Raw genomic sequence first — 24,840 nt, 5'->3', positions numbered from 1 at the left:
TCCAAAATCAAGTAATTATGTATAAGGTTTATCCTTCTGGGTTATTGATGCCTGACTTCTTGCTGTGTCTTTACCCAGGAGAAAGGATGAGGGTATTTCTAGAGTCTGTTATCAGGGTATAAATTTCATTCATGAGGACTCCATCCTCATGGTCTAATCACTTTTTAAACCCCTAACTTCTGAATCTTGTCTCATTGAGGATTTGATTTGAACATAAATGTTGGGGCAAAATAAACATTCACTTGATAACACTGTAGCAAATGAGGACATGACCACTCCAAGGCACGATTGAGGAGAAAGTTTTCATTGTAGATATGAGGGAGGCTACAGCCAGAGACATCTGGAATAGTCCAGAGAAGCAAGGAAAGTAATAGACTAAACATGACCAGTAGACTGAACAAGGCCATGAGAGGAGAGAAAAAGGAAAAGAGAAGGAAGAAAAGAGAGAGCTAAGAAGAGAGAGGACTTCAAGAGAGAGGAGCCAAGAGGATCAAGAGAGAGAGAGCGAAGAAGTTGCATGGCAAAATTCAGTGAGTTAGATAGGAACAAAAGTGCTGAGGGAAGAGAAGCCTACAGAGGACGTTTAAGCAGGGTGGAATGAGAAGGTCTAGGATGCCAGTGTAGAATGTGTAGCAAGTATTCAGACACTGAGAGATCTGGGTGGCCAACATGTGCTTTGATATGCTAATAGGCACCACAGTTGGCGATTTGTCCTGAATTTCTTTTGGATCTGACAAACACTATATGGAAAGTCTACAGTGTAGGGTAGAATCCATTGTGATGGAAAAGACTTAACATCTTACCCATAGTCTCAGTACTAAGAAGCCAAGGACATTCAAGGTGGGGACCACAATATCATGCAGTGCGAATATAGTTAGTTGTTCCTTGGTGTCTAGGGGGGCTTCAGGAAAGACTAGGTCTAACAATAGTCCTGTCATGCCAAACTGTGGTGATGTCCAAGATCTTTACCTGAAATAGTACAATATTTTCTTATAACTTACCTACAACTACTGGTATATTTTAAATCATTTCTAGATTACTTATTTTTTTAGATTTATTTATTTATTATGTATACAGTATTCTGCCCTGCATGTATGCCTGCATGCCACAAAAGGACACCAGATCTCATTACAGATGGTTGTGAGCCATCATGTGGTTGCTGGGAATTGAACTCAGGACCTATGGCAGAGCAGTCAGAACTCTTAAATTCTGAGCCATCTCTCCAGCCCCTCTAGATTACATATAGTACCTAATACTATGGAAATGTGCTGTAAGTAGTTATGCTTTCATGTTTAGGAAATAATTATGGGACAAAATATGCACATATTCAGGTAAGATTTATTTTGAAGACTTTTGATGTATACTTAAAAGGCCTTCAGAATAAGTCTGGCAAATCTCACTGTGGCTACATCTATCTCCTTTGTAGAGATTTTCCAAATGACCATGGAAAGTCAGCACTGCGGAGTAGAAAGAATGGATGGTAGGCCTAGAGCAGGAACTCTAGATGGCTCTGAGTAGCCCTCCTTGGTAAAGAACAAGTCTAGACTGCTCCAGGCACTGATTTTTTTTTCCCTCAATACCAAATCAAATCAAATAAGGATTAAACGAAATGTGCAGCAGTGTTTATTGAATGAATTAGTGAAGTGCAGAGGGAATTGAGTTCACTTACATAATCCCATCTCACCTTTTGTACCGCTGCTGGGATGAGGGCCAACACAAAACAAACTGTTTTTGCAGATTGGAGAATCATGCCCAGTGTATTAGGGTGGTGAAGCCCCAGTTTTTCTGAACTCTTTCTCTTGACTTGCTAACCTAGTCACAATTAGTAAGATAAATTAACATATGTGGTGCTCAGCACAGGGGCGAGTGAAGCTCTCCGGGTATGTGTGCTGAGCATCAATTCACTTCTGGTCGGGCGCGTTACTAATGGAACTTGGAAGTGCTAGTTTAGGCCCTCCGGTAAAGCCTCCTATACAGAAAACTGGGGTAACAGCACCCTCAGTTCACTTTGCACAAGGGAAGGTGCTGTTGTCTCAATCAGAGTCCTCTTCAAAACATTATGTCAGATTTAACTTTAAAATAAAAAGTGCTCCACATCAGGCAATCCAAATCCTCCAGGGATGCTGAAGCCCACCAGCACCAACAGAACCAACCCTGCACACCACGAAGGATTGCTTTAAGTAATGCCTGTTTCCTAAGAATGTGAGTGACACATGCTCACTGCAGAATATTTTGGAAACCATATAAAAATAGGTAAAAAGGAAATAAACTTCATATACAGTCCTTAGTCCCAGAAAAGAAAGCACTTTTAACATTTCATTTGATTCTCTTAATGTTTATTTTATCTCTCTCTCGTGCATATGTCAATACTTTTTAATTTTCTCTTCCTCAAACTCTTTTATGAGTGAATCAAACTTTTACTACATCATATAAATATTTACCATCTCTCTCAATGATATTTATTATTCAGTCTTATAAGATGTTGAGCGTATCTGAGAAGCATCCCCTGATACACTGACATGGAGAACTCTGTAATTTCAGATGAAATTTGTTTGTGTGCAGTGTTATTACTTCGTATGATGTTAAACCTTAAAAATATAAATTTTTAAAGACTTTCTCCCCTTATTTAATAAGGGATTCTGGAAGGCAGACAATGTGGAACACAAGTGCTCTGAGTTGGTGTGAACACAAACTGCAAGACCCAGTACAGCTTCTTCCAAGTTTTCATTTTGAAAATATAGTGCACAGGGGAATCAGAACAAGACATGTTAGAAGAAATGGGGTTATTTTATGAGGAGGGAACATGGGGTCTTGGGAGGGTCTATATGTAGTCTATTCCTCCCACCTACCTCTGCCTACCACAATTTCAGGTCTGTACACCTGTCTGGGGCATCAGCTGGAGAGCTCTGAGGCACCAACTGCATCTTCACCACCACGAGATGCCCAGGGGCACTGAAAAACCAAGCACACAAAAGGTGCTCAGGAGGTAGTTGCTGAACTTCAGTCATGGGTTAGTGGGTTCCAAGAGGTAGCTGAGGACCCCGGACCCCTTGAATGGGTCCTTGTGCAACGCAGGGAATGAATGATGCAGAATGGATGAAAGTAAATGAAAAAAACAGGAAGGGAGGGGGAGGGAGGGCAGAGGAGAGGAAGGGAGGAAGGATGGTGTTATAGGAGTCTGCTTATTTGTTTCCAGCTGCTCAGCCCCAAAATAATCACACAGAAACTATATTATTTGCAATACTGTTAGGCTAATAGCTTCAGTGCATTCCTAACTAGCACTTACACTTAGAATTAACTCATTTCTATTATTTTATATTTTACTGCAAGGTTCATGGCGTACTGGCAAAGTTCTGGCTGGTGGCTTACATCTGTCTCTGATGGCAGCTTTATGGCTTCTCCTGACTCTGCCTTCTTTCTCCCAGCATTCAGTTTAGTTTTCCTAGTATAGTTCTACTCTTCCCTATCAACAGGACAGGTGAGTTTCTTTATTAAACAATGGTATTCACAGCATACAGAGGGGAATCCCACGTTAGGATGGGGGAAAGCAGTAAAGAAAGATAGGAGGAAGGGAGGGGGAGGAAGAAAAGAGGGGAGGAAGGGAGAAAAAAAGGAAGGATGGGAGAAAGGGAGGATGGGAGGATGAGAGGAAGAGAAGAAGGGAGAGAAGAAGAAAAGGAGGAAGGTGGGGAGGAAAGCAGCAAGAAAAGAAAGACAGGAGAAGGAAGGACACAGGGAACGAAGAGGAGCCAGGACCAAATACCTCTTCACCCTTGTAGGTGGATGCAGAGCACTTCACCTGCCTGGTGCCCCTAATCTTCAGTGGGAACAGGTTTCAGTCCCACTGAGTGTGGCAGTGAGACACCTCACAGCTGTTAAGAGGTATCCCTGGGGAGCCACACCTGCCTGGCTGGGCCAGGCAGGTCTTCTTCCCCGGGGGTGGTTTGGTTAGGACGTCTGCCTCTGGACAAGTAGCTAGCTCCCTGTTATCTACGCTGAAACCCAGCCATCTTTCCCACCCCGACTCTACCTCACCCAGTTATCATCACTATGCACCATAAACTGCCTCAGCCCCTCCCTTTTGCCCACCACCTCCACTTCAATGAATCCAACAGCATTCTTCCATTGTTCACTCACTCTGGAAAATGCTCCTCTGAGATGACAGAACATTCTGGGACAGTTACTTGTTGATTGCAAAAGCCTAGCAGCTACACGGTGGTTTGGAGTATATGGGCACTAGTCTGAGTCTACTCTGTGATGGATCAGTGCCATGTGGTTCTGTCATCTTGAACTCTCATGCCTCAGCTTGAGGGATGAGAAATTGACACCACTGAAACAGAAATGAGTAGTTTAAGTTGCTTAGTATAGAGAAGCTCCAGTGGAGTGTCCCTGGGTCTATCAACCATGCTCCATGCAGGCCTCATGCCCAGGAGTAGTTAACTAGCACAATCGGGACTCCATGTTTGCTTGTTTGTGTTTACAGGGAGAGAGTGGAGGTGGGGAATTTTTGTTTCCTTTTGTTTTGGTGGGGTGTTTTGCTTTGTTCAGTGTGTTTTCTTTGTTTTAAAGAGAAAACTTAAAAGTTGGTAGGTAGAAAGTAGAGGAAGTATGGGAGGCGATGGGGAAGAAGAAAGAATATAATTGCAGTATAATGTATAGAAAAATTAAATAGAAAGAAAAGAAATACTAGCTGCACTACAGATACTGGCAGCATAAAGTGGCATAGCAGTCTGACCTGAGGTCATAGTCTTCCTTCTCTTGCAGCTTTGTTTCCAATGCAACACCTCAGGGAACTTCCCTAATAGTCCCTTCTGCTCCCCTCCCCATCCTGGAACTCCTCTGCTGCAGAATCTCCTTCTCCCTTCACGCTAGCTTCCACTGTCTCAGAGTTGCCTCTATTGCCTTCCACCAAAGACCATGTCACATTTATCCACAACCAGTCACCTACAACAAATTACACAAGATTTACATATCTGCTTCTTCACTTGAGTGAGAACTCTGAGGAGATACAAAATTTGTCCCTTATCATTTGTTTGACTATCTCCACTTTAAAAATATTGCCTGGCAAGTGACTATCGCACAGTTGAATGCAACCTGCATAAATCAATGTGTATACTGGCAAGTGTTATCAGTCGGCTTCCAGGGGTTTGCTGGTACAGTGCTGTCCCCTATGATGGGGAAAAGGGGATATGCGTCCTAACAGTCTGTGATGACTGTTGTTGGTTGTCAACTTAACTATATCTGGAATGAACTGCAATCCAAAAGTAGAGGGTACACTGTTATGGTTTATGGCGGGGGTGATGCTGCCAGGTCAGCACAATGGTGGGAGACCACAGAGGGTAGGAGACTCATGAAGAGAGCTTGGGTGTAGAGTTTATTTTGTGGGCATTTGGAGGGTATAAGGGTTATAAAGGGAAGAGAGAGGGGGAGGAAGAAGCTGGGAAGGGAGAAGGCAGATGCTGCCTTTTCAGAAGAAGAATGAACAGAAAGAGAACGAGTAAGAGAGGAGGCACAAGATCAGCTTGCCTCAGTGAAAAGGGGGAGACTGGGAGTGGACAGAGTTTGTCTCTTAAAGGGACAGGGTACCCAGGTGACAGCAGGACAGCAAAATTATAAAATTTCTCTTATAATACAAAGGCACATATACATAATAAATAAAAAGTGTTTTTTTTTTAAAAAAAAAAGCACAGAGTTATGCATGGCAGGTTAAGGGGATGAGAGAGTCATGTACTCAAGATTGCTTCCTGCTGATTTGTGGACATCAGAGTCTTGGGGACCTGAAAACCTGGGGTGCTGGTCCTGTCCTGGGGTATCTGGTTGCTTCACTCCTGTCCAGAATTTGTGGTATGGAATTTCCCGGTGTCTCTTAGACCTGGCAAGGTGTTGGCAGAGAAAAGAGCAAAGTTAAGTTTCAGAAGATAAACTTTTTCTTTAGGTGCTGGTAATTGAGGAGGAGGGTGCCAGGATCAGGGAATGGAGAGAGGGGTGTATCTGACCTGTTTAAGGTGAGAGAGGGTTATATCTGACCTATTTAAGGTGAAGCCTTTAATTCGGTTCCCTTGGAGCTCACAAGAATTCTCTGAGTTTGTGAAAACTTAAGTTTTAGACACATACATTGTATAGACAGCAGCATAGTTATGCCACAGTGACTGTGACAGATGTTTTTGCACAATGAAAAGTATCTTTAGAAAATGACCAGAGTGAATTTAAATTCTTGATCTTTCAATTTAGTAGATACTACTCTGCTAGCATTAGAGTAATAGCTTATCAGCATTTTACTGATAATGTTAGCACTATGAATGGCAGCATAATGAGAGACAGAGATTTGATAACTTGCCTTTGTCCTCGGATCTTTATAACCTGTAGGTATACACCTTAATAACTTACATCTGTTTGGTGAGGTTGTCCTTTTTAAACTGGCAAAACCTCTTAGCTGTAAAACTACATCAGAGATCTTTAAGAAGGATAAAATTTTGCCTGAGTTATTGATTTAAAAAATGACAAGAGAACTTACTTGGTTGGCTACCTAGAGCCACTCCTCAGGGTCCTCCATGGCCATTGAGGACAGGAGCTTCAGGACTGCATATGTCTTCCGTTGTTAGCCCAGGGCTGGACAGGCTTCAGAAGATCCTGTGGGTTAGGAATCTGTAGGAAGACAAGCCTGCTTTGCCCTTAGCAGCTGGGCCATCCATTCCTGCCGATTCTGTCTGGAGATCTTCAGGATTTTAGATGAAAGGCAGATATTCCCAGTGGTTAGCACTTTCATTTGATAAAAATTGTGTGTGGATGATGTTCTGTGCCTGTCTTCTGTCTTCTTAGGAGGAAAGTGGGTGGTATTGCTAGGAGTCAACCTGTTTTCCTGTAACAAACAGCCTTTTAATACTTAAACATTTAAATGATATATTCCCCAGATCTCTGAGCACTTGAGGGCTGTTTATCGGGTATAGATAAGTTATGAGTACTGTATAGGATCTTCCTGGAGAGCTGGGGCCAAGCTTGACTGTACTGGCTTTTAACTTATCAGGTGAGATTTATACTTGTGAAGGATAAAGAAGAAAAAGCAGACTTTTATAACTTTAATTTTTTATCATTATATAGAATATATTTCAAAGCAGAGTTGAATCACATATATAGTATGTTGTAACAGATTTAAAAGTATATTCCAATTTAAAATATTTGAGGCGTGATGTAGGAGGTCCTTCTGTATATGTGTTGCTTTTATTGGTTAATGAATAAAGAAGCTGTTTAGGCCAGTGGCTTAGCAGACTAGAGTTAAGGGAAAACTAAACTGAATACTGGGAGAAAGAAGGTGGAGTCAAGGGACATCATGTAGCCGCCGGAGGGGAAAGACATGAGTTGCCAGCTGGAACCTTGCCAGTAGGACACGAGCCTTGTGATAAAATATAAATTAATAGAAATGGGTTAATTTAGTATGTAAGAGCTTGCTAGGAAAATGCTATGGTGATTGGCCAAACACTGATTTAATTAATACAGTTTTTGTGTGGTTATTTCAGGGCTGAGCAGATGGGAAGAAACAAGCATCCTCCTACAAGAGACGCATTGCTTTCTTAGTCTGGAAAGAGATACAATGAACAGAGCTCATTAGTTCTGGGACTACTTAAAACATTTCACAGTAAGTATATATACATTTACACACAGTTGAAATTAAGTTACGCATAAAGTTAAATAAAAAGTGAGTGAAAGAAAGCTGGCTTTTTTATCAGGAAAGTAGAGTCATTGCAGGGGAGGAGATGTTCTGCGGAGGTGTGTCTCTGTGTCTAATGGGCGTCTCAGTGGACCTTGCCAAAGTGAGCCATCACGCAAAAACATCAAATGTAAACAAGCATAAAAGTAATTATTAAAATCATAGCTGATGGCTTAAAGCAAATCATGTGGGTAACCTGCTATACTGTTGGGCTGGGCAGAACCTTATGAGACTGTGGCTCCTCCCTTTCTTAAACTCAAACAAAATGGCAGCAGTTGCCCCTAACGGGGTTGGGGGAAGAAAAGGGGAAAGAGGAAGGGAGAAGGCAGAGGCTACCTCTTTAGAAGAAAAATAGACAGAGAAAGAGGGAGAGAGGAGGTGCTAGATCAGCTTGCCTTGGCAGGAAGGAGGAGCTTGGGAGTAGGTGGAGCTTGTCTCTTAAAGGAACAGGGTACCCAAGTGATAGGGCAGGCCAGCAGAATTATAATTATAGCACACACCTGTGAGATATTTTCTGCTTGTTTTGAAGTGGGTGAATCCACTTCTAGTCCAGACCTTTGAGACAGAAAGATTTTTGCCTCAAAAAAAAAGATAAACATTTTTGATCCCTAGACCTTGAGGTAGGAAGACACATGCCTTTAATCAACATCTTGAGGCAAGAAGACATACCTTTAATATGGGCCACACTTTCTGCTGGAAAGTCTATATAAGGGCAATGGAAGAAGTAAGGGTTCCTTTTTCTTCAGGCCTGCTTGCCCTCACCTTGCTAGCTTATCAATCCCTTCACAAGCATTAGAGCCTACTTCTTTAGGATTCTAGTATATATGGAAAACCAGCTGAGACATCCAGCCTCAGTGGGACAGAGAAACTACTAGATTCTGGGATTTTCTGTTTACTGCCATTGTTGGACTAGCCCCTCTGCAGCTTGGAAGTCATTCTAATAAATCCCAGATAGATAGATAGATAGATAGATAGATAGATAGACAGACAGACAGACAGATATTCATCCCATAAATTCTGTGATTCTAGAGAACCCTGACTAATACACATTCCCAGTGGGTATCTGAAACAAAAGATGCTTATTTATAAGCACTGTGGCACCATGAGAGTGCACTTGATCATCCAGATGGCTAGTGAGTGACTAACAGGGAGGTAGCATATACAGCATGGTTACATTGAACAACTGTATCTTTTTGTCACAGAGAGTATAAAATAGCATAACACAAAATTCATGACACTACTCAGAATGAAACATAATTGAAAACTTGTGAATTATTTTTCTGAAATTTCCCATTAAACGTTTGGTCTTAAAATTATTATATATTATCAATCACAATTCTACAGGAGAAGGATTTGATTAGAGCTAGATGAACAGCCCTTACTCCCTGTAGCATGGACTAATGTCACCCTCTGATATCTGTGACATGGTCTGACCTGGCTACAGAATCAGCAATTTCTTTGCTCACGTGTCTAATGACTTAATGTGCACAACTGGAAGAAAAGGTCCATTTGAGACAACAAAGAGAACTCTCTTCAGGTAACCTTTCAGCATGGATGTTATGGGCTTCTTCCACAACAACTCACATATATAGACAGAGAACCATGAGGTCCAGGTTAAAGAACTGAAAGCTTCTGATGGCTGATGACCTAGCCTTAGAAGTTCACTGTGTCACTACTGGTGTATTTTATTGGTCAAGGATATTGAGACACCAAACAAAAGAGGTAGATGTCTACAGCAGATCTATCCCCACCAACAGACTGAGGGTAGCTCAGCTATCCACCAAAGAATGTTCCATACAGCAAGTAGCATAGAAAAATACGAACATACATTCCCAGCAAGACTAATTTGCCCTTCATTTTCTCCAACATCCAATTTCTGCCAGTCTTAGTCAAAGACTCCAGAAACTTTCAGAACAATCTTCATAAGATAGACAATGGCAACAAGAACTGTGCTTCAATACTCAGAAGTTTCCAGTTGGAGATCAGGCTCTGAATTGACCCTCTATTACAGCAGAGCCCATCCTCCTAAACAACAACAAAAAAAGACAGGAAGTTATCTCATGCTTCAACAGAAGATGCCTAGCCTTTGGAAACCCCACGTCAGTGCACCAATGGCTACAGGCTTCCCCAGGTGTTCCCTCATGGTCCCATTTCATAGTTTTGAACCACAGATGGCTAACTATAAGCAATTGCCACCACAGAGAGGTGAACCACCGTGGAGACGGGGTTACATGGACAAGATGACCATTTCAGAGTCAACCGATTTCTAGACGGTGAGTGAAAGCACAAGCGAGTTGATCCGGAGCCCATACTCCACCACCTTCTCACCCAGGCCACTATAGCTTGCTCTTGCTACACAGTGCAGGTATCAGAGAGCTGAGGACAGTGTCTACCCTGCAGAGCCAGTCCTGGGTCTCCATAACCATCCACTCCTGTAGAGACCACAGCACAGGAAAGATTCTTCACCTGTTGCTTCCCCCTCTGTCTCCCTGCCACAGCCTGGGATGCCTCTCTTCTTGGGAACCATGAAGAAGCAACCTTCTGTCCAATAGCAATCCTTCTCTCGTCTGTACACTCATCACTCTTCACTAATAACAAAGACAATAAAAAACATACATTTCCCCAAACCAGGCATTGCTGAGTTCCCTCAACTATAAAATAGGATAATAACAGGACCTACCCCATCAGATGATCATGAAGGTTTAATGAGATAATCAGCCTAAGTGATTAGGGCTCTATACATGCTTGCTCTTATCATCATTGTTTGCATTATGGTGAGCGAATGAGACATAACAAGACACCAGGGGAAGAATGGCCAGTGCTGTGTCTCCCAGAATGCAAGCAGCAGCAGTTACTAGGGAGAAAGGCCAAGGTCATCCTTCCTTCCCTTACGTTGTGTCTGTCAGGCATGTGATGGTAGCAGCAAGAAACAAAGTCCAGAGAGAGTATGTAAAATTTCTTAGTAAAATTTAAGTGACAGGAATATTCTAGAAACTCTACAGCTATGTGTCGCACACTGCTGCAGAACTGATGAGAAGCATCACAGCCATGTGTGGGCTTTTCCCTACTGGAGATGCTTCCTGAGAACGCCTCGCAGAGGGCCTAGGGAGGAGGTGATGAGGGGAGCATCAGCCCTTTCCTGAATCTGGTGTGAAGCCCTCCATCCATTGCATCCTGTGATATGTAGCTCTAATGATGCTGTGGTACATAAGACAGGCATCTGGAGGCAGAGGACACAGCATACTGGTGGTTAGGCCAAACAAGGAAGATCATGCAAGAAAGTTTGTGGGCATTCAAATCCTTCTTCATCAAATAGGTGCTACTAGGGGCACACATTGAGGCTTCCTGGAGCAGGCGTGGTCTCGTTGATGTTCCTGAGATATACAGAATTATGAGCAAGGAAGTGGATGACACTGGCCTTTCTGAACGCTGAACCGTGTGCTACCTCCATCCAACTTCACAAAAGGCTGGGAAGACACACTGTGCCTTGGTCTTTCCAGGGTAGACGTGTGAGCTTGCAAAAGGGCAGAAGAAGGCACAGCAGAATAAGATGTGGAACCTGCCCACTGTTCCCATGAGGTTAAGAGTCAACTTGGTGCAGTAGGCCAGTACTTCACAAACCACTCAAGTGCATCAAGGTCCTAGTGAAACTGCATCACTGACCCCGGTGGGGGGTTTTAAGCAGTGGCTAGATGATGCGGATGCCCAGCAGACCACGCATCACTGGGTAATGCGTAAAGGAGGCTGCTTCCTAAGTGACACTGGATTTGCAGGCAGACATGGGGGGCAATAGCACACCAGCACAGTCACCCTTTCCGTCACTGTCACAGTACAACCGCTGATGGCAAAGGAACGGGCACAGTATCTTCGGAACTTTCTGGGTGTTGCGGACCTGCTGTTACCTTCCAAGTTACGAATGAGGCTTTGAGGATGAGCAGCCAAGGCACCCAGACAAGAAATGATACAGCTTCCAGCCCCATGGGAACTGGGGGCACTGGGCATCGCTGTGAAACTGTCTTTGATCACGTATAGCACACAGTTCTGACACCGAGCATCAGACCTCCATGGATCATATCTAACTTCACTCACAGGTTTAGTGAACAGACAAGGCACTTTTATTTCCCATTTCCTGGTTTCTGTGCATAGGCCGGAACAGGATGTGTGCTTGTTCAAAGGGGAGAGAACAGATGGCACCCTGGGGTGACAGTCAGTAAACAAGAAGGGTGATTTACAAAGCACCTTCCACATGTCCTGGATACCTAATGGCATCAAGATGCTATGGTGTCCATCTGCCTTCCTCCATCTGGCAGCCCTCCTGCTACTTCTTCCCCTTCACTGCCCTGTGCATCCAATCTCTCCTAGCATCCCTGCTTCCTGAGGCTGTCCCCACACAAACCATTTGTGCCTAAGTTCTCCTCTTAGACAAGTCAACTGGACAATCCAAACTTGGATGGAGCTCAAAGAGCAGAGTGGAAGAAAGAATGGGAGCTTTTAGAAGAAAGAGAAGGAGGAACATGGACGCAGCAAGTGTCTGCGCCCTGTCAAGTGTCATTACATATGTCAACTTCCTTCATTCTCAAATAGATTGTGGGCTAAATTTATAATTCTCGGGGGTACCAACTGTTTGACAGGGAAAGAAATTAGACTCTATTGCTGACAGAGTCAAGAAGTTCTCTGTGGCACCAAATCCGATGACCTTTTTGCCACCCTGTTTCAATGACCTTTTTCCTACCTGGCCGACCCATCCATCCATCTGCATGGTAATAACCAAATAGTTGTTTCCTGCAAGGACCAGGAAGACGAAGGCAGGGAGCAATGTCATTCTCACTGCTCTCTGGACCAAGTACAGTGATAATGTTTAGCTAGGTCAGAATAAACACTGCTGAGCCGGCTCTCATCTTTGACTTTTTTCACTTTGAGAAATAGAGTTGGATGACTGGCCGAATAGTTAAGCAATGTGCTAAACGTGCTGATTTTTAAAATGTGTCTTCTGCAGGCACATATGATCTTTTCCTTGATTTGCATTTTGAGGTGTTTGTACAAACCCAGGGAAGAAGTTGCTGAAGTAAAATCATGAGAAGGCAGCGTGAGCATTTCTCATGGCCACCACTTGAGGACTTGGAAGGTCTGAGGGATGCGGTCCAGCACTACCTTTTGCACCGCTGCTCTTGTTAACTGACATGCAGTTCACAATGCTGACCAGAGGGAAAACAACGGAAACAAGGGGTGTGAGGGGCAGAGACACGTTTAGCTTATTTTATACTCCTCCTCTTTTTTCATACAACTCCTTCATTGTCAAAATGAAACTTAAGACAAATTTTGCTGCTCATGGGATGCCAACTGGAAGAGCCACTACGGAAATCAGTGTGTAGAATCCTCAAGAGCTGTAGGTGGATATTGCCTATGACTCAACTATGTAGTCCTTGGTATGTGCCCAGAGACTTGACACCCTACTCCACAGGTACTTGCTTAGTTAGCCATGTTCATTAATGTTCTGTGTATACACTGTCATTCCATATGAGACTGACAGACACCATGGAGGATCCCTTGTTGCCCTACAGACGGTTTATATTTTCTCTATAACGCAGTAACAGAAAGTGACAGATTGGTGGGCAAATGTCTCCATGGTTTGTCATTCCGAGGTGCAAGTGCTTGAAGATTTGTCTCCTGCGTGGCCGTGTTGAGATGCTTGAGGCTCTAAGCGCTCACCCAAGGGAAGGAGACTGTGTCCTCGTGGCTACACTCTTAGTGTACTGATCACTGAACTGAAAGGAGACAGTGGGCTAGGACAGAGTACACAAACTTGGTACCTCCTTTTCTCCCTCACCCCCAACTTCCATGTTCATATATACACCCCTTCTGCACACGGCCAGTGCCTTTCTACCTTTCTACATATTGGAACACAACCAAGACTCCCTTGCCCTGTCCAGACACCCCACAGTCACCAGAATGGTGATCCATATGAACCTCTTTTCTTTCCATAGTGCCCAGTATTGAGTGTTCTTTATCGTGACACAAAGGTAACTAAGACACTCATGATCCAGAGAAGAAGCCTGGTCTTCAGGTCAGTTTTGCACTATGAATCTATATGAACTTGAATGTGACACTCAGACCCACTGTGGGGCACCTGTCCCATCTATAAAAGAGGCTGAAGGGCTACATCAGGCACATCCCTCTGTCTGTATCATTATGAGACAGCCTCTTCATTTTTCTAACATCTTCAAAACCAAATTGGACCTACAACTATGTCCTAGAAGCTAAGGTTTGCTAAAATGCAGTACTGAAGAAACAATCCAAAGTGAGGGTTTTTGGAAGAAGCAGAGCCCTAGGCCAGAGACTTCCATGTGACTAAAAGCTGATTTTGTGCCTCATGGGTGTTATATACATTACCTAGGAAAATTCTCATAAGATAGATCTATTGGTAAAAGAAAAATATTTAAAAACAATAAACATGTCCCAAAGCCCATAAAGGAAGTGAAGGTTAGTGTAGGAACCATGAGGTTGGAAGACTAGGGTAGAGACAGAACTGGGAGCAAGGTAAGGCTTAGAAATTAATCTAGTCATTGGTTAAGCTCCAGTCTTTATGACCAAGGATACAAAAAGTGACACTGGCTCTCAGGGTCATATAAGGGCAGTCATGTGCTTAAAAGTGGCCCCAGTAGTTGACCTTATCCCAGCCCTGATGGAGGTTACTCTGGACTTTATCCTGTATAGTCTTCAAGAAGCTCAATGCCTCCTCTTGGACTCAGTCCTTTGATTTCTAGAAAGATGAGGCAGACCAATAAGGAATGAACATCAAGTGCTGCTCTTTGGACAGTTGAACGGATAAACTAGAAATATCAGCATTAACTATGCAGCATGGGGTTTTCATTGTTTTTACTTAACAAATGTTTTGGGTTAAGCACCTGTTAATAAAGGTCTTAAATACTAATTTAAAAAGAAAAAACAAAGAAAAATGAGGCAGGATTCTAGATAATTCCAGACAGCTTTTATTTAGTACTATTTTGTTGCTACAATGACATCATCTAGCTAGGCCATAAAACAGTAAGCCCTCAGAGGACCCTGACCATGTTCAGCATATAAGTTAACAATCAGGAACACAGATGGGGTTGTGATGGCTCTTCTTGGTTATCAGCTTGACTATATCTGGAACGAACTACAATCCAGTAGTTTTATATCTGTAAAATATAGGTCTTGAGGCCAGAAGACAACACCTTCGATATGGATCTTGAGACTGGAAGACACCAGCTTTTGATCTGGGTCTTAAGGCAGAATGACCTACATTCTCTGCTAGAAGTCTATATAAAAACAATGAAAGAAAACAGGGTTCATTCTTCTTCTGCTTGCCTTTGCCTTGTCAACAACATCTATTCCTCCATAGGCATTGGAGCCTACTTCTTCAGGATTCCAGCATATACAGTAGACCAGCTGAGACAGTCAATCTTATGGGACTGAGCAACTACTAGATTCTTGGACTTTACATTCACAGCTAACCATTGTTGGACTGCAGCCTGTAAGTCATTCCAAAAGTGCTGAGCAAGAGAGAGAGATTCATTCCATAACTCTGTGACTCTAGAGAACTCTGACTAATACAGGATTAACTGTGCTTCCTGCTGAGAACTTACAGTGAACTATGTATTAGTTCCTGCTGCAACCTAGCAGACTTTGGAACCAAGTGTTAAGAACCAAGCAGCATTTCTCTTTGACATTAGCATACCGTCTACATGAAGATGAATCAGTCCACAGTATCACTGCTAAGCATGCTCTACATATGCCCTGTTTTGATCAGATTTGTTTAAGTGTCTAGATGATACTGAGATAGTCTTAGCCAGCATAATTTCTAGGACATCTGCATTTGGTTTTGATCAGTGAGTAGCAACTTACCCAATTCTGAAAGGTATAGGATGTACCATCTCAAAATTTCCTTTAGTTAGTAACTCAGAAGTGGTTTGGCTCATGACCCTGGTTCAAGATATATCTTAAAATTGTCCTCAAGAGGTCATGTAGGACTGAAGTCACCAATATTCTCAAGTTTTGACTGGAAACAACTTGCTTCTAAGCTCACACTCATGTGGCTATTGTCAGGATCAGTTCTTCACCAGCTAGAACTTCATGGGCTGTTTGAATATCTTGACACATTGTCCCCTAGAGTCCCTCTCTCCTGACACCTCAGCTGATTTAATGAGTCACAACAGAGGGAGATTACATTGAAGGTAGAAGGCACAGTCACTCTGCAGTCTAACTTCATGTGTCCTACCTGTTCAATCTTCTCGTATCCTGTCCACAAGAAGCTAAACCCAGACCAGTGAAGCAAAGGGATATTAACCTCTATCTCCGAGGAAGCAGGACCAAAGAATTTGTGGATATATCTTTTTACGACAGCTCCTTAACTCAAGTGGGTAACACTTAACCAATGATATTTATATATACACCTTGCCTTTCCTAGTCCAGCTAATGGCATCTTTGACCACTGTACCATTTATGATCCCTCTTTATCTTGCACCAACACCTTATTTCAAATCTTCCACTATTCTTCACACTATATTATAAGACTAAAGTCTTTGCTTGTCTGCCTGCCTGCTCAGGTGATGCTTGTCCAAGCAAGAACCATCTATTGCTGAGAATTTCCCACAGTTCTTGACTGGTCTTTCCACAGTCCTCTGCCTCCACTGTGCCTGACTCTCCCTAATGCAGCCAGGGAAGCCTCTTAGAAATGTGAGTCTTGTGACATCGCTGACATCACTTTTCCTAGTATACTCCAAAAGGATTCTAGAACAATGAGTCAAACCCAGAGCTGTATCAAGAAAAACCAGTGTGAGAATTCTACTCTCCTACTCAGTGCCAGATACTACTCCTTCCTAACCCTGTTTCTCTAATCTTCCATAAGCTCCTCCTCAATTCAGCCTCCTACACTGGATTCCCTCTTCCTAAAATACTCTATTTATCCTTTGTCACCCCCTTGCCACTTTTAATTATCAATCTAGTATTTAGGACTTGAAATGGAGTTCCTCCATCTCAGAGCCATGGGACATTTAGAACCAGAGAATTCTTAGTCAAAACATAGTTAAGATAGTGACATCCTTGGACTGCACACATTAGATGTTGGGAGCACTACCCATTAATCCCACAGACTAGAGGACACAGACCACTGACACAAATTATCAAATCAAAGCAAGCTGGACTGTGCCCATACCTATCTTCCCCTAAGACAGGATTCAAGAGACCAGCTCTGAGTACAGGGAATGTAAGATTATTATACCCCTCAAAATGGGGGATTTCCAAATTAAAAAGTAAAAAAAAAAAAAAGAAAAGAAAAGAAAAGAAAAAGAAAAAGAAAAAATGAGGGATTTCTGACAAGGAACTTAGCAAGCAAAATACAAAAACAGATAGCAATTTTGAGATTACTTGGCAAAACATCTTGTGGTTTGGGGAGGGTATAGGTCAAGGCACCATTAAGGTGCTGACCTACTAAAATTCCCGGAAGATTCAAGGAAATTCTAAGGTCAAATTCTAAGAAACAGAATCTTAAGGGATTTTTTGTTTTGTTTTGTTTTGTTTTGTTTTGTTTTTACATATCCATGGTCACATAGCATTTTTATTTTTTATTTTATTTTTTAAAAAAAGAAAACAAACTATTTTTTTCATTTTACAAAACCAATCCTAGTTCCCACTCCCTTGGCTCCTCCCATTTCCTCCACCTTCCCCCCCCAACCCACACCCATTTACTCCTCAGAGAGGATAAGGCACCTAGCTTTAGGGAAGATCCAAGACCTTCCCTACTATATCTAGGCTGAGTAAGGTATCCTTCCGAAGAGAATGGGTTTTCAAAAAGTCAGTACAAGCAGTAGGAATAAATCCTGGTGCCACTGCCAGGAGTCCCGCAGTCTGCCTCAGTCATACAACTGTCACCCATATTCAGAGGGTCTAGTTTGGTCCTCTGCTGGTTTCTACCCTGTCTGGCTGGAGTTGGTGAGCTCCCATTAGCTCAGGTAAACTGTTTCAGTGGGTGTCCCCATTATGGTCTTGACTTCTTTGCTCATATTCTCACTCCTCCCATTCTTATGAACTTTGGGAGCTCAGCCCAGTGCTCAGCTGTGGGTCTCTGCCTCTGTTTCCATCAGTTGCTAGATCAAAGTTCTATGGTGACATTTAAGATATTCATCAATCTGACTACAGGGCAAGGCCAGTTCAGGCACCCTTGCCTCTACTGCTTAGAGTCTTAGCTGGGGTCATGCTTGTGGATTCTTGGAAATTTCTCTAGTGCCAGGTTTCTTGCTAGTCCCATAATGGCTCCCTCAATCAAAATCTCTTTCTTTGCTCTCCATCTCTGTCCTTCCTTTATCTCGACTATCCTGTTCCTCAAGTCATCCTCCCTTTCCCCTTCTCCTTTCCTCTTCCCCTTCTGCCCTTCCTTCTTCCTCTAATCCCATGCTCTCAATCTTGTCAGGTGATATTTCCCCTTCCCAGGGGGATCTATATATGTTTTTTCTTCAGATTCACCTTGATAATTAGTTTCTCTAGGGTCATGGACTATAGACTCATTATCCTTTGCTTTAGAGGTAGTATTCACTTATAAGTGAGTACATACCATGTTCATCTTTCTGTAAACAGAAACTGAATTTAGCTACAGACTCAAAATGGCTCCCCAGAACAAAATGAAGTTGGGCTGGTTCTTCATACCACCTTTCTAATTGCCATAACGTAAGTATCTCCGGATGTTGCTAAGCATCTTCTGGAAAAGTGAAATAACTCCAGTGAATGTTGATGCTTTAGAGCCGTGGTTCTCAGTCTGGGTTACCTAAGATCATCGGAAAACACAGTTATCTATATTACAATTCATAACAGTAGCAAAATTACAGAAATGAAGTAGCAACAAAAAGTAATTTTACATTTGGGGGTCACCACAACATGAGGAACTGCATTAAAAGGTCATATCAATAGGAAAGTTGAGAGCCACTGCTTTAGAAGGACCCAACTAACCAGGTCAAGTCCCTAGTTTGCAGACCCAGTATCATTCCTTCTAAGAACTCGCCATAAGTTTAATAATACCTGTAGCCCAAATAAAGTCTCTATAGACTGCTCAAAAAATAAGTCTCAACCTTCATAATACTATAATCCTTAATTACAGTTCCTCATGTTGTAGTGACTCCCAACAATAAAGTTATTTTGTTCTTACTTCATAACTGTAACCGTGTTCCTGCTACAAATCATAATGTATACCTGATAAGCAAAATAAATATCTGGTATGAAGAATATCTAATATGTGACCCTTGTGAAAGTGCCATTTAATTCCCAAAGCGGCTGCAATCTACAGGCTGAGAACCACTGTTCTAAGAGTCTAGGTGCCATCTGTGTTTAACAAGCATCACACCTCCACTGTCCACTCACATTATAGGCGAGCAAACTGTTTATCCACTGAGAATGTTTCATAGTATCTTCCTTATATACATCCATATCAGCTAGTTCAAAACAGAGGGAGAAGAAGGTAAGAGAGAGGAGTGATGGAGAGAAAAAGAGAAAGACTATTTCAGGTAGGAAGGTAGACTGAAATTTGGTTCAGGTGACGTAGAAAGGGAAAAGACAGAGTAACAACTTATAGGCTCTATTCTAAAGAAAAGAAGTACTTCAGAAAAATACACTGCCAGGATTTGAAATAGTTGGGGCAATTGGGTGGCCCCCCACAAAAAATTCAAGACAAATATAGCTTGAACTATGTCACTCTGAGCTCTGGCGGGGGAGGGGGTAACAGAAATAGGTCTATCTTATGAAATCACTGGCCAGCCATCTTGATCTAGTTAGGAAGCACCAAGCCAATGGGAGACACTGTCTAAAAAACAAGGGTACAGTTCTTGAGAAACAACTGAAGCTGTTATCTAGCACATACACACACACACACACACACACACACACACACACACCACAAATGCTTTAATGGAAAGCATTTCAGCTTAATTACAAAGGTAAGCATATCAGACCTTATATTTGCAGTTCTAAAAGTCAGGAAAGCATAGAATAATATAGTTAAAGATCTGAAACTAAATAATTAAATAATTGAGAATCCAAACTGCTATATTTAACAAAACTATCCTTTCAATTGGTGATAAAATAAGTATATTTCAATACAAAAACACAAACTAAGGCAGTTCAGTAACAAATCTTCATTGCAGACGCCACTTGAAGAAATACTGTATACAGCATCAGAGGAAAAGAAATTTCAATCACAGGAACATAGGAAAGAATACATGTAATAGAGAAACAGATTAATGCAGTACAGCTAGGAAGCAATTCACTATGTGCAGCACAGTAAACCAGCAAAGTCTTAGTAGTATACTAATAAAGGAGAAGGAAAGAGTATGTAACCTAAATATATAAGTAAATCAAAGGAATTAGCAAGCATCTCTCAATAATTATGGTGAATGTAAATGGCTTCAACTTACCAATGATTATATTGAATTTAAAAATAAGATAGACCTTTCTTCGTCTGCAAGTTTGTAAAGACACACACAGCCTGAGTGGAAGTTTGGGAGTCATCAAGTCAGCGGAAGCTCCAGACAAGACAGCATCACTAGTTTGATATCTGAAAAAGAAAAGTGCAAATGAAAATTAGTCATGAGATATAAATTATCCACTGCACATTAATAATGGGAAATGTCCATCAAGAAGATATCATAATTTAAAAATATATGTGCCAAATGTTTGAGCTCCCAATCTTATCAAAACAAATGGATACAAAGGGTCTGAGAGGTCTTGGTACAATATTGCAAGTGCTTCATTCTCATCTTCATAAGAGCATTTAAACTGAAACCTCGAAGTTAAACTAAACCATAAATGACATAAACATAACCAAAATCTACAAAATTTCACATCAGAAAAACAGAATATAGATTATCCTTAACAGTCCATGCAATCACAATCATTAGAAATGACCCAGATGATATTCTAGGTAGTTTTAGCAAGAAAAAAATACTACTAATTTATTTTATCTTATTAGAATAGAACTAGAAATCAATAGTAAGAGATACTATAAGAATTACACAAATACTTGGAGGCTGGACAATACACTCCCAAATGACTGAAAAAAATAAAGAAGGCAGTTAAAAGTTACTATAATCAAATAAGGCAAAATACAGCTTGACAGAACTTCTGAGATACAGATAAGGCAAGTCTAAAGGAACATTTATACCTAGAAGTGCTTACATTACAAAATCAGAGCAATTACAAATAACCTAATGGTACACTTAAGATAGAAGAAGTACCAGAACAAACCAACTCCAGTGCAGTAGGTAACAAGCAATAGTAATGGCTGGAGCAGAGATTAATACTATGGATACTAAAATGTCAACACTGAGGAGATAGTTTAGAATACAAACTGTTTGCTAATCCAAGCTGAAGGGCCTGGTTTCAGTCCTTAGAACCCATTTAAGAAATCTGGGTCAGCTGGCACAAGCTTGCAAACCTAGTACTAGGAAAGTAGAGATAGGTGGGTGGCAGGGCTTTGCTGGCAACCAGCCTAGCTTAATCAGTAAAACCCAAGCCATTGAGCACCCATTTCTCAAAAAACAATGATGAAGTGCTTGAGGAATGACATCCAGAGTTGACCCTGGCTTCCATGCTCACATACACATACATGCACATGCATACACACACACACACACACACACACACATGAGTGTTCAAAAAATACACAGAATTAGTTAAACAAAAATTGGTTCTTATATAAATATAACAAGATGCTAGCCAATTTAATCAAAAGAGAGGAGGCACAGGTTAATAAAATTAGAAATGTAAAGGGGGGTTGTTACAACAAATAGCAATGAAAAACCAATGAATTACTACAGAATATTTTGAAAATTTATGTTCCAGAGAACTAGAAAATCTAGATGAAATGGACAAATTCTTAGGCAAATATTACCTGCCAAATTAAATTGAGAAGACAAAACCAACTAATATAGATCCATACAACAAGCAATGATATAGAAGCAGTAATAAAAACTGCCTTACAAATAAAAAATTATCATCAAGACTTGATACTAAAGCCGGGTGGTGGTGGCGCACGCCTTTAATCCCAGCACTCGGGAGGCAGAGGCAGGCGGATCTCTGTGAGTTCGAGGCCAGCCTGGTCTACAAGAGCTAGTTCCAGGATAGGCTCTAAAAAAACTGCAGAGAAACCCTGTCTCGAAAAACCAAAAAAAAAAAAATTTGCTACTAAATTCTATTTCTATCTAACTTTTAAAAGTGCATAACACACACAGCCCATTCGATCTTCTTGGGACCCAGCCTCTGAGTAGAGATCCAGAGACACCTAGTTATTCCCCACCACTTTGCTCAGCCATTCGTCCCATCCAGTCTCCATTCCTTTGTGACCTCCCTCTGACCACAAAACCTATCTCTGCCAGGATCTCCACTGCCAGAACACTTGGCCATGACACAGGAAGACTATCCATGTGCTCTTTCCTCTGCATCAATCTTATTTCTCTAGTGGAACTCTAGTAGCAACCATTACATGCCTCAGCTCTTCATGTCAGCCCATCTCCATTCCCTTAGGACACGCTACTATCCATGGGCAGACCAAGGGTGTCCCTAGTTCTGCCTCTTCTGCTTTTCATGAATCTAGACCCCTAGTCTTACTCAAAAAACCTCTAAGTCAGTCCCTGTTCCTGCCTGCTAGCCTATTAGCAACCCATTCACTATGACAATCTAGGTGTCTAGCGTCTGAACCCAGAGGTTCAGCCAGTCCCTCAGAACTGATACCAATGGGAATCTTAATCCTAAAAACCATAATAGCCCCAAGACTAAAAAACAAACATCATTTTCCCATTCACAACCTATCTGGTTGGGGTAACAATAATTAAAGAAATAAAGGCTAAATAAACAAAGGTGAAAACATATCTACACCAAGAAACACTACAAATGTCATACCAGAAACCATCACAAAAACACAAACATGAACAACCAAGACAATATACCTCCTCCAGAAACCAACATCCCTATTGTAATAGATGCTGAGCGAAGCAATTTAGCTGAAGCTCAAGATAAGGACTTCCAAATAGCAATTATGAATCTGTCTGAGGACCTTAAAGAGGATATGAATAAGTGACTCAATGCAAAGCATAAAAATGTCACAGGGCTCCAGACTTTAGTAAGTCTCCATAGCTTAGAAAAACTGACTCTATGATGGAAGTACCATTCAAGCCATAAAACTTGGCACATAACCATGATACCAGCCAAAACTAAAACAAAGACTTAATCCTTCAAAGTCTATGTTCTGGGAAAGTTTTTAAATGTACAATTGTTGGTTTTATTTTGCTTTGTTGTGCTGTATCATTTGTTTTTGCTTGATTTTGTTTTTCGTCTATAGTTCTACTTCTGGCCAATGGCTGCTGTTAGCTGAAGTATGCTAACTCGAAATGGAGATTTTATGCTTAAAAGTTCACCCTGAGAAAGACAGGGCTTCACTGAGATGCTGAACACCCAGTATAGTAGCCAGCCAACTAATAAAGACTTTCTATTGGCTTAAGCCTATGGCTGATCCCTCTTCTCTGCTGGATACCCCACAATAATTGCATGAAATAATGAAAATAGTTCAAGATAAGAAAATAGAATTTATCAAGGAAATGGAATCATTAAAGAAAAGCCAGACTTAATAAAAATAAAAACCTCTGGAAATACAACAAAAAGGTCAGAGTTAAGTCTGAATAGAGTAGATGAAGGAATTTCACATTTTGATGACAAGTTAGAAGAAATGAATAGCTCAGTTAAAGAAAATAGTAAATCTAAAAACAATCCTTGCACAAAACATCCAGGAAGCCTGAGATACTATAAAAAGACCAAAACTACAAATAAAATATTTAGAGAAAGAAAAAAGACCATGTTAAAGTCATAGTAAATATTTTTTTAGCATCTTAGAATAAAAATTTTCAAATCTAAAGAAAGAGATGGCTATCAATGTACAAGAGACTTTTTGAATACCAAAAGATAGAACCAGATGACAAACTCCCTGGTACTCATAATATTTGAAATATTAAATATACCAAACAAAGAAAAAATATTAAAAACTACAAGGAAAAAGACCAAATTACATATAAAGGCAGGTCAATTAGAATAACATGTGACTTTTCAATGGAGACTCTGAAAGCCAGAAGGGCCTGAATGATTGTTCTATAAAGTCTGAAAGACCACAGATGTCAGCACAAACCACTATACCCAGTAAATCTAGCTATCTATCACAGTCAAAGGAGAAAGAATTTATGATTAAAAATAAATTTGAAAATGTCTGTCCACCAATCCACTACAAAATATGCTAGAAGGAAAATTTCAGTCTTGTCTTAGGATTCTCATTGCTGCGCAAGACACCATGACCATGGCAGCTCTTATAAATGAAACATTTAATTGGGACTGGCTTATAGTTTCAGCGGCTTAGTCCATTATCATCACAGTGGCAAGCATAGTGGCACACAGGCAGTGCTAGAGAAGAAAGAGAGTTCTGTGTCCTATCCCAATCTGCAGGCAGCAGGAAGGAAGAGTGAGCCACTGGAACTGGCTTGAGCTTCTGAAACTTCAAAACCCACCCCTAATGATACACTTCCTCCAATAAGGCCACAACTACTCCAACAAGGCCACATGTCTTAATCTTTTCAAATAATGCCACACCCTAAAAACTTATGGGGACCATTTTCTCTCAAATTATCACAAGTCTGAAGAGGCTAACCACACCTATGAGGTAATAAGAAATAAATAATCTCATGACTGTTAACTAGAAGAACAAAAACAAACAGGGAAATCATGCCTGGTACTGGGATTGCTCAACCAACACTCAAACCTTGTTTCCCCAATCTGGTCTCAGTTTCCCCGCATTGCTTCTGTCTATTATTTTTGTTCTGTTCTCAAACAAGTTTAACCTCATGGTAACAAGGTTATGAACCATGTGAACAAGCTCACAACCCTAATGTTTTATTTGGCAAACTTTCTGATGAAAACATATACATGCACACACACACACACACACACACACACACACACACACACTTTCAATAAATGTCAATGTACATCATCTTCTGATTAACTCAAATCAATCGTAGTCAACTTCCTAGACTTCTCTGATTGACCTGGCTCATATTCCTAGCTTCTAAAGCCAG

The 24,840-nt window shown here is 41.3% G+C and overlaps 1 protein-coding gene across 6 annotated transcripts in view; it reads right to left on the bottom strand.

Annotated features, from left to right (window-relative positions):
* LOC119822820 (transcription initiation factor TFIID subunit 8) overlaps window positions 1–24,840 on the bottom strand; it is a 121,075-nt gene that overhangs the window by 12,497 nt on the left and 83,738 nt on the right. For 4 of the 6 annotated variants that reach the window (XM_038342399.2, XM_038342404.2, XM_038342405.2 and 1 more), the window contains exons 2-4: window positions 20,143–20,282; window positions 18,294–18,503; window positions 6,515–6,859 (exon numbers count right to left, since the gene is read on the bottom strand). The gene's annotated coding sequence lies outside the window, so the exon portion shown is untranslated. The remainder of the gene's footprint in view (window positions 1–6,514; window positions 6,860–18,293; window positions 18,504–20,142; window positions 20,283–24,840) is intronic. The other 2 variants (XM_038342402.2, XM_038342400.2) reach the window with 2 other exon arrangements.

Source organism: Arvicola amphibius, chromosome 9 (assembly GCF_903992535.2).
Source record: "Arvicola amphibius chromosome 9, mArvAmp1.2, whole genome shotgun sequence".
NCBI classification, from domain to species: domain Eukaryota; kingdom Metazoa; phylum Chordata; class Mammalia; order Rodentia; family Cricetidae; genus Arvicola; species Arvicola amphibius.
Note: the sequence above shows the minus strand (reverse complement) of the source record. Positions and strands in the feature narration are given on the sequence as shown.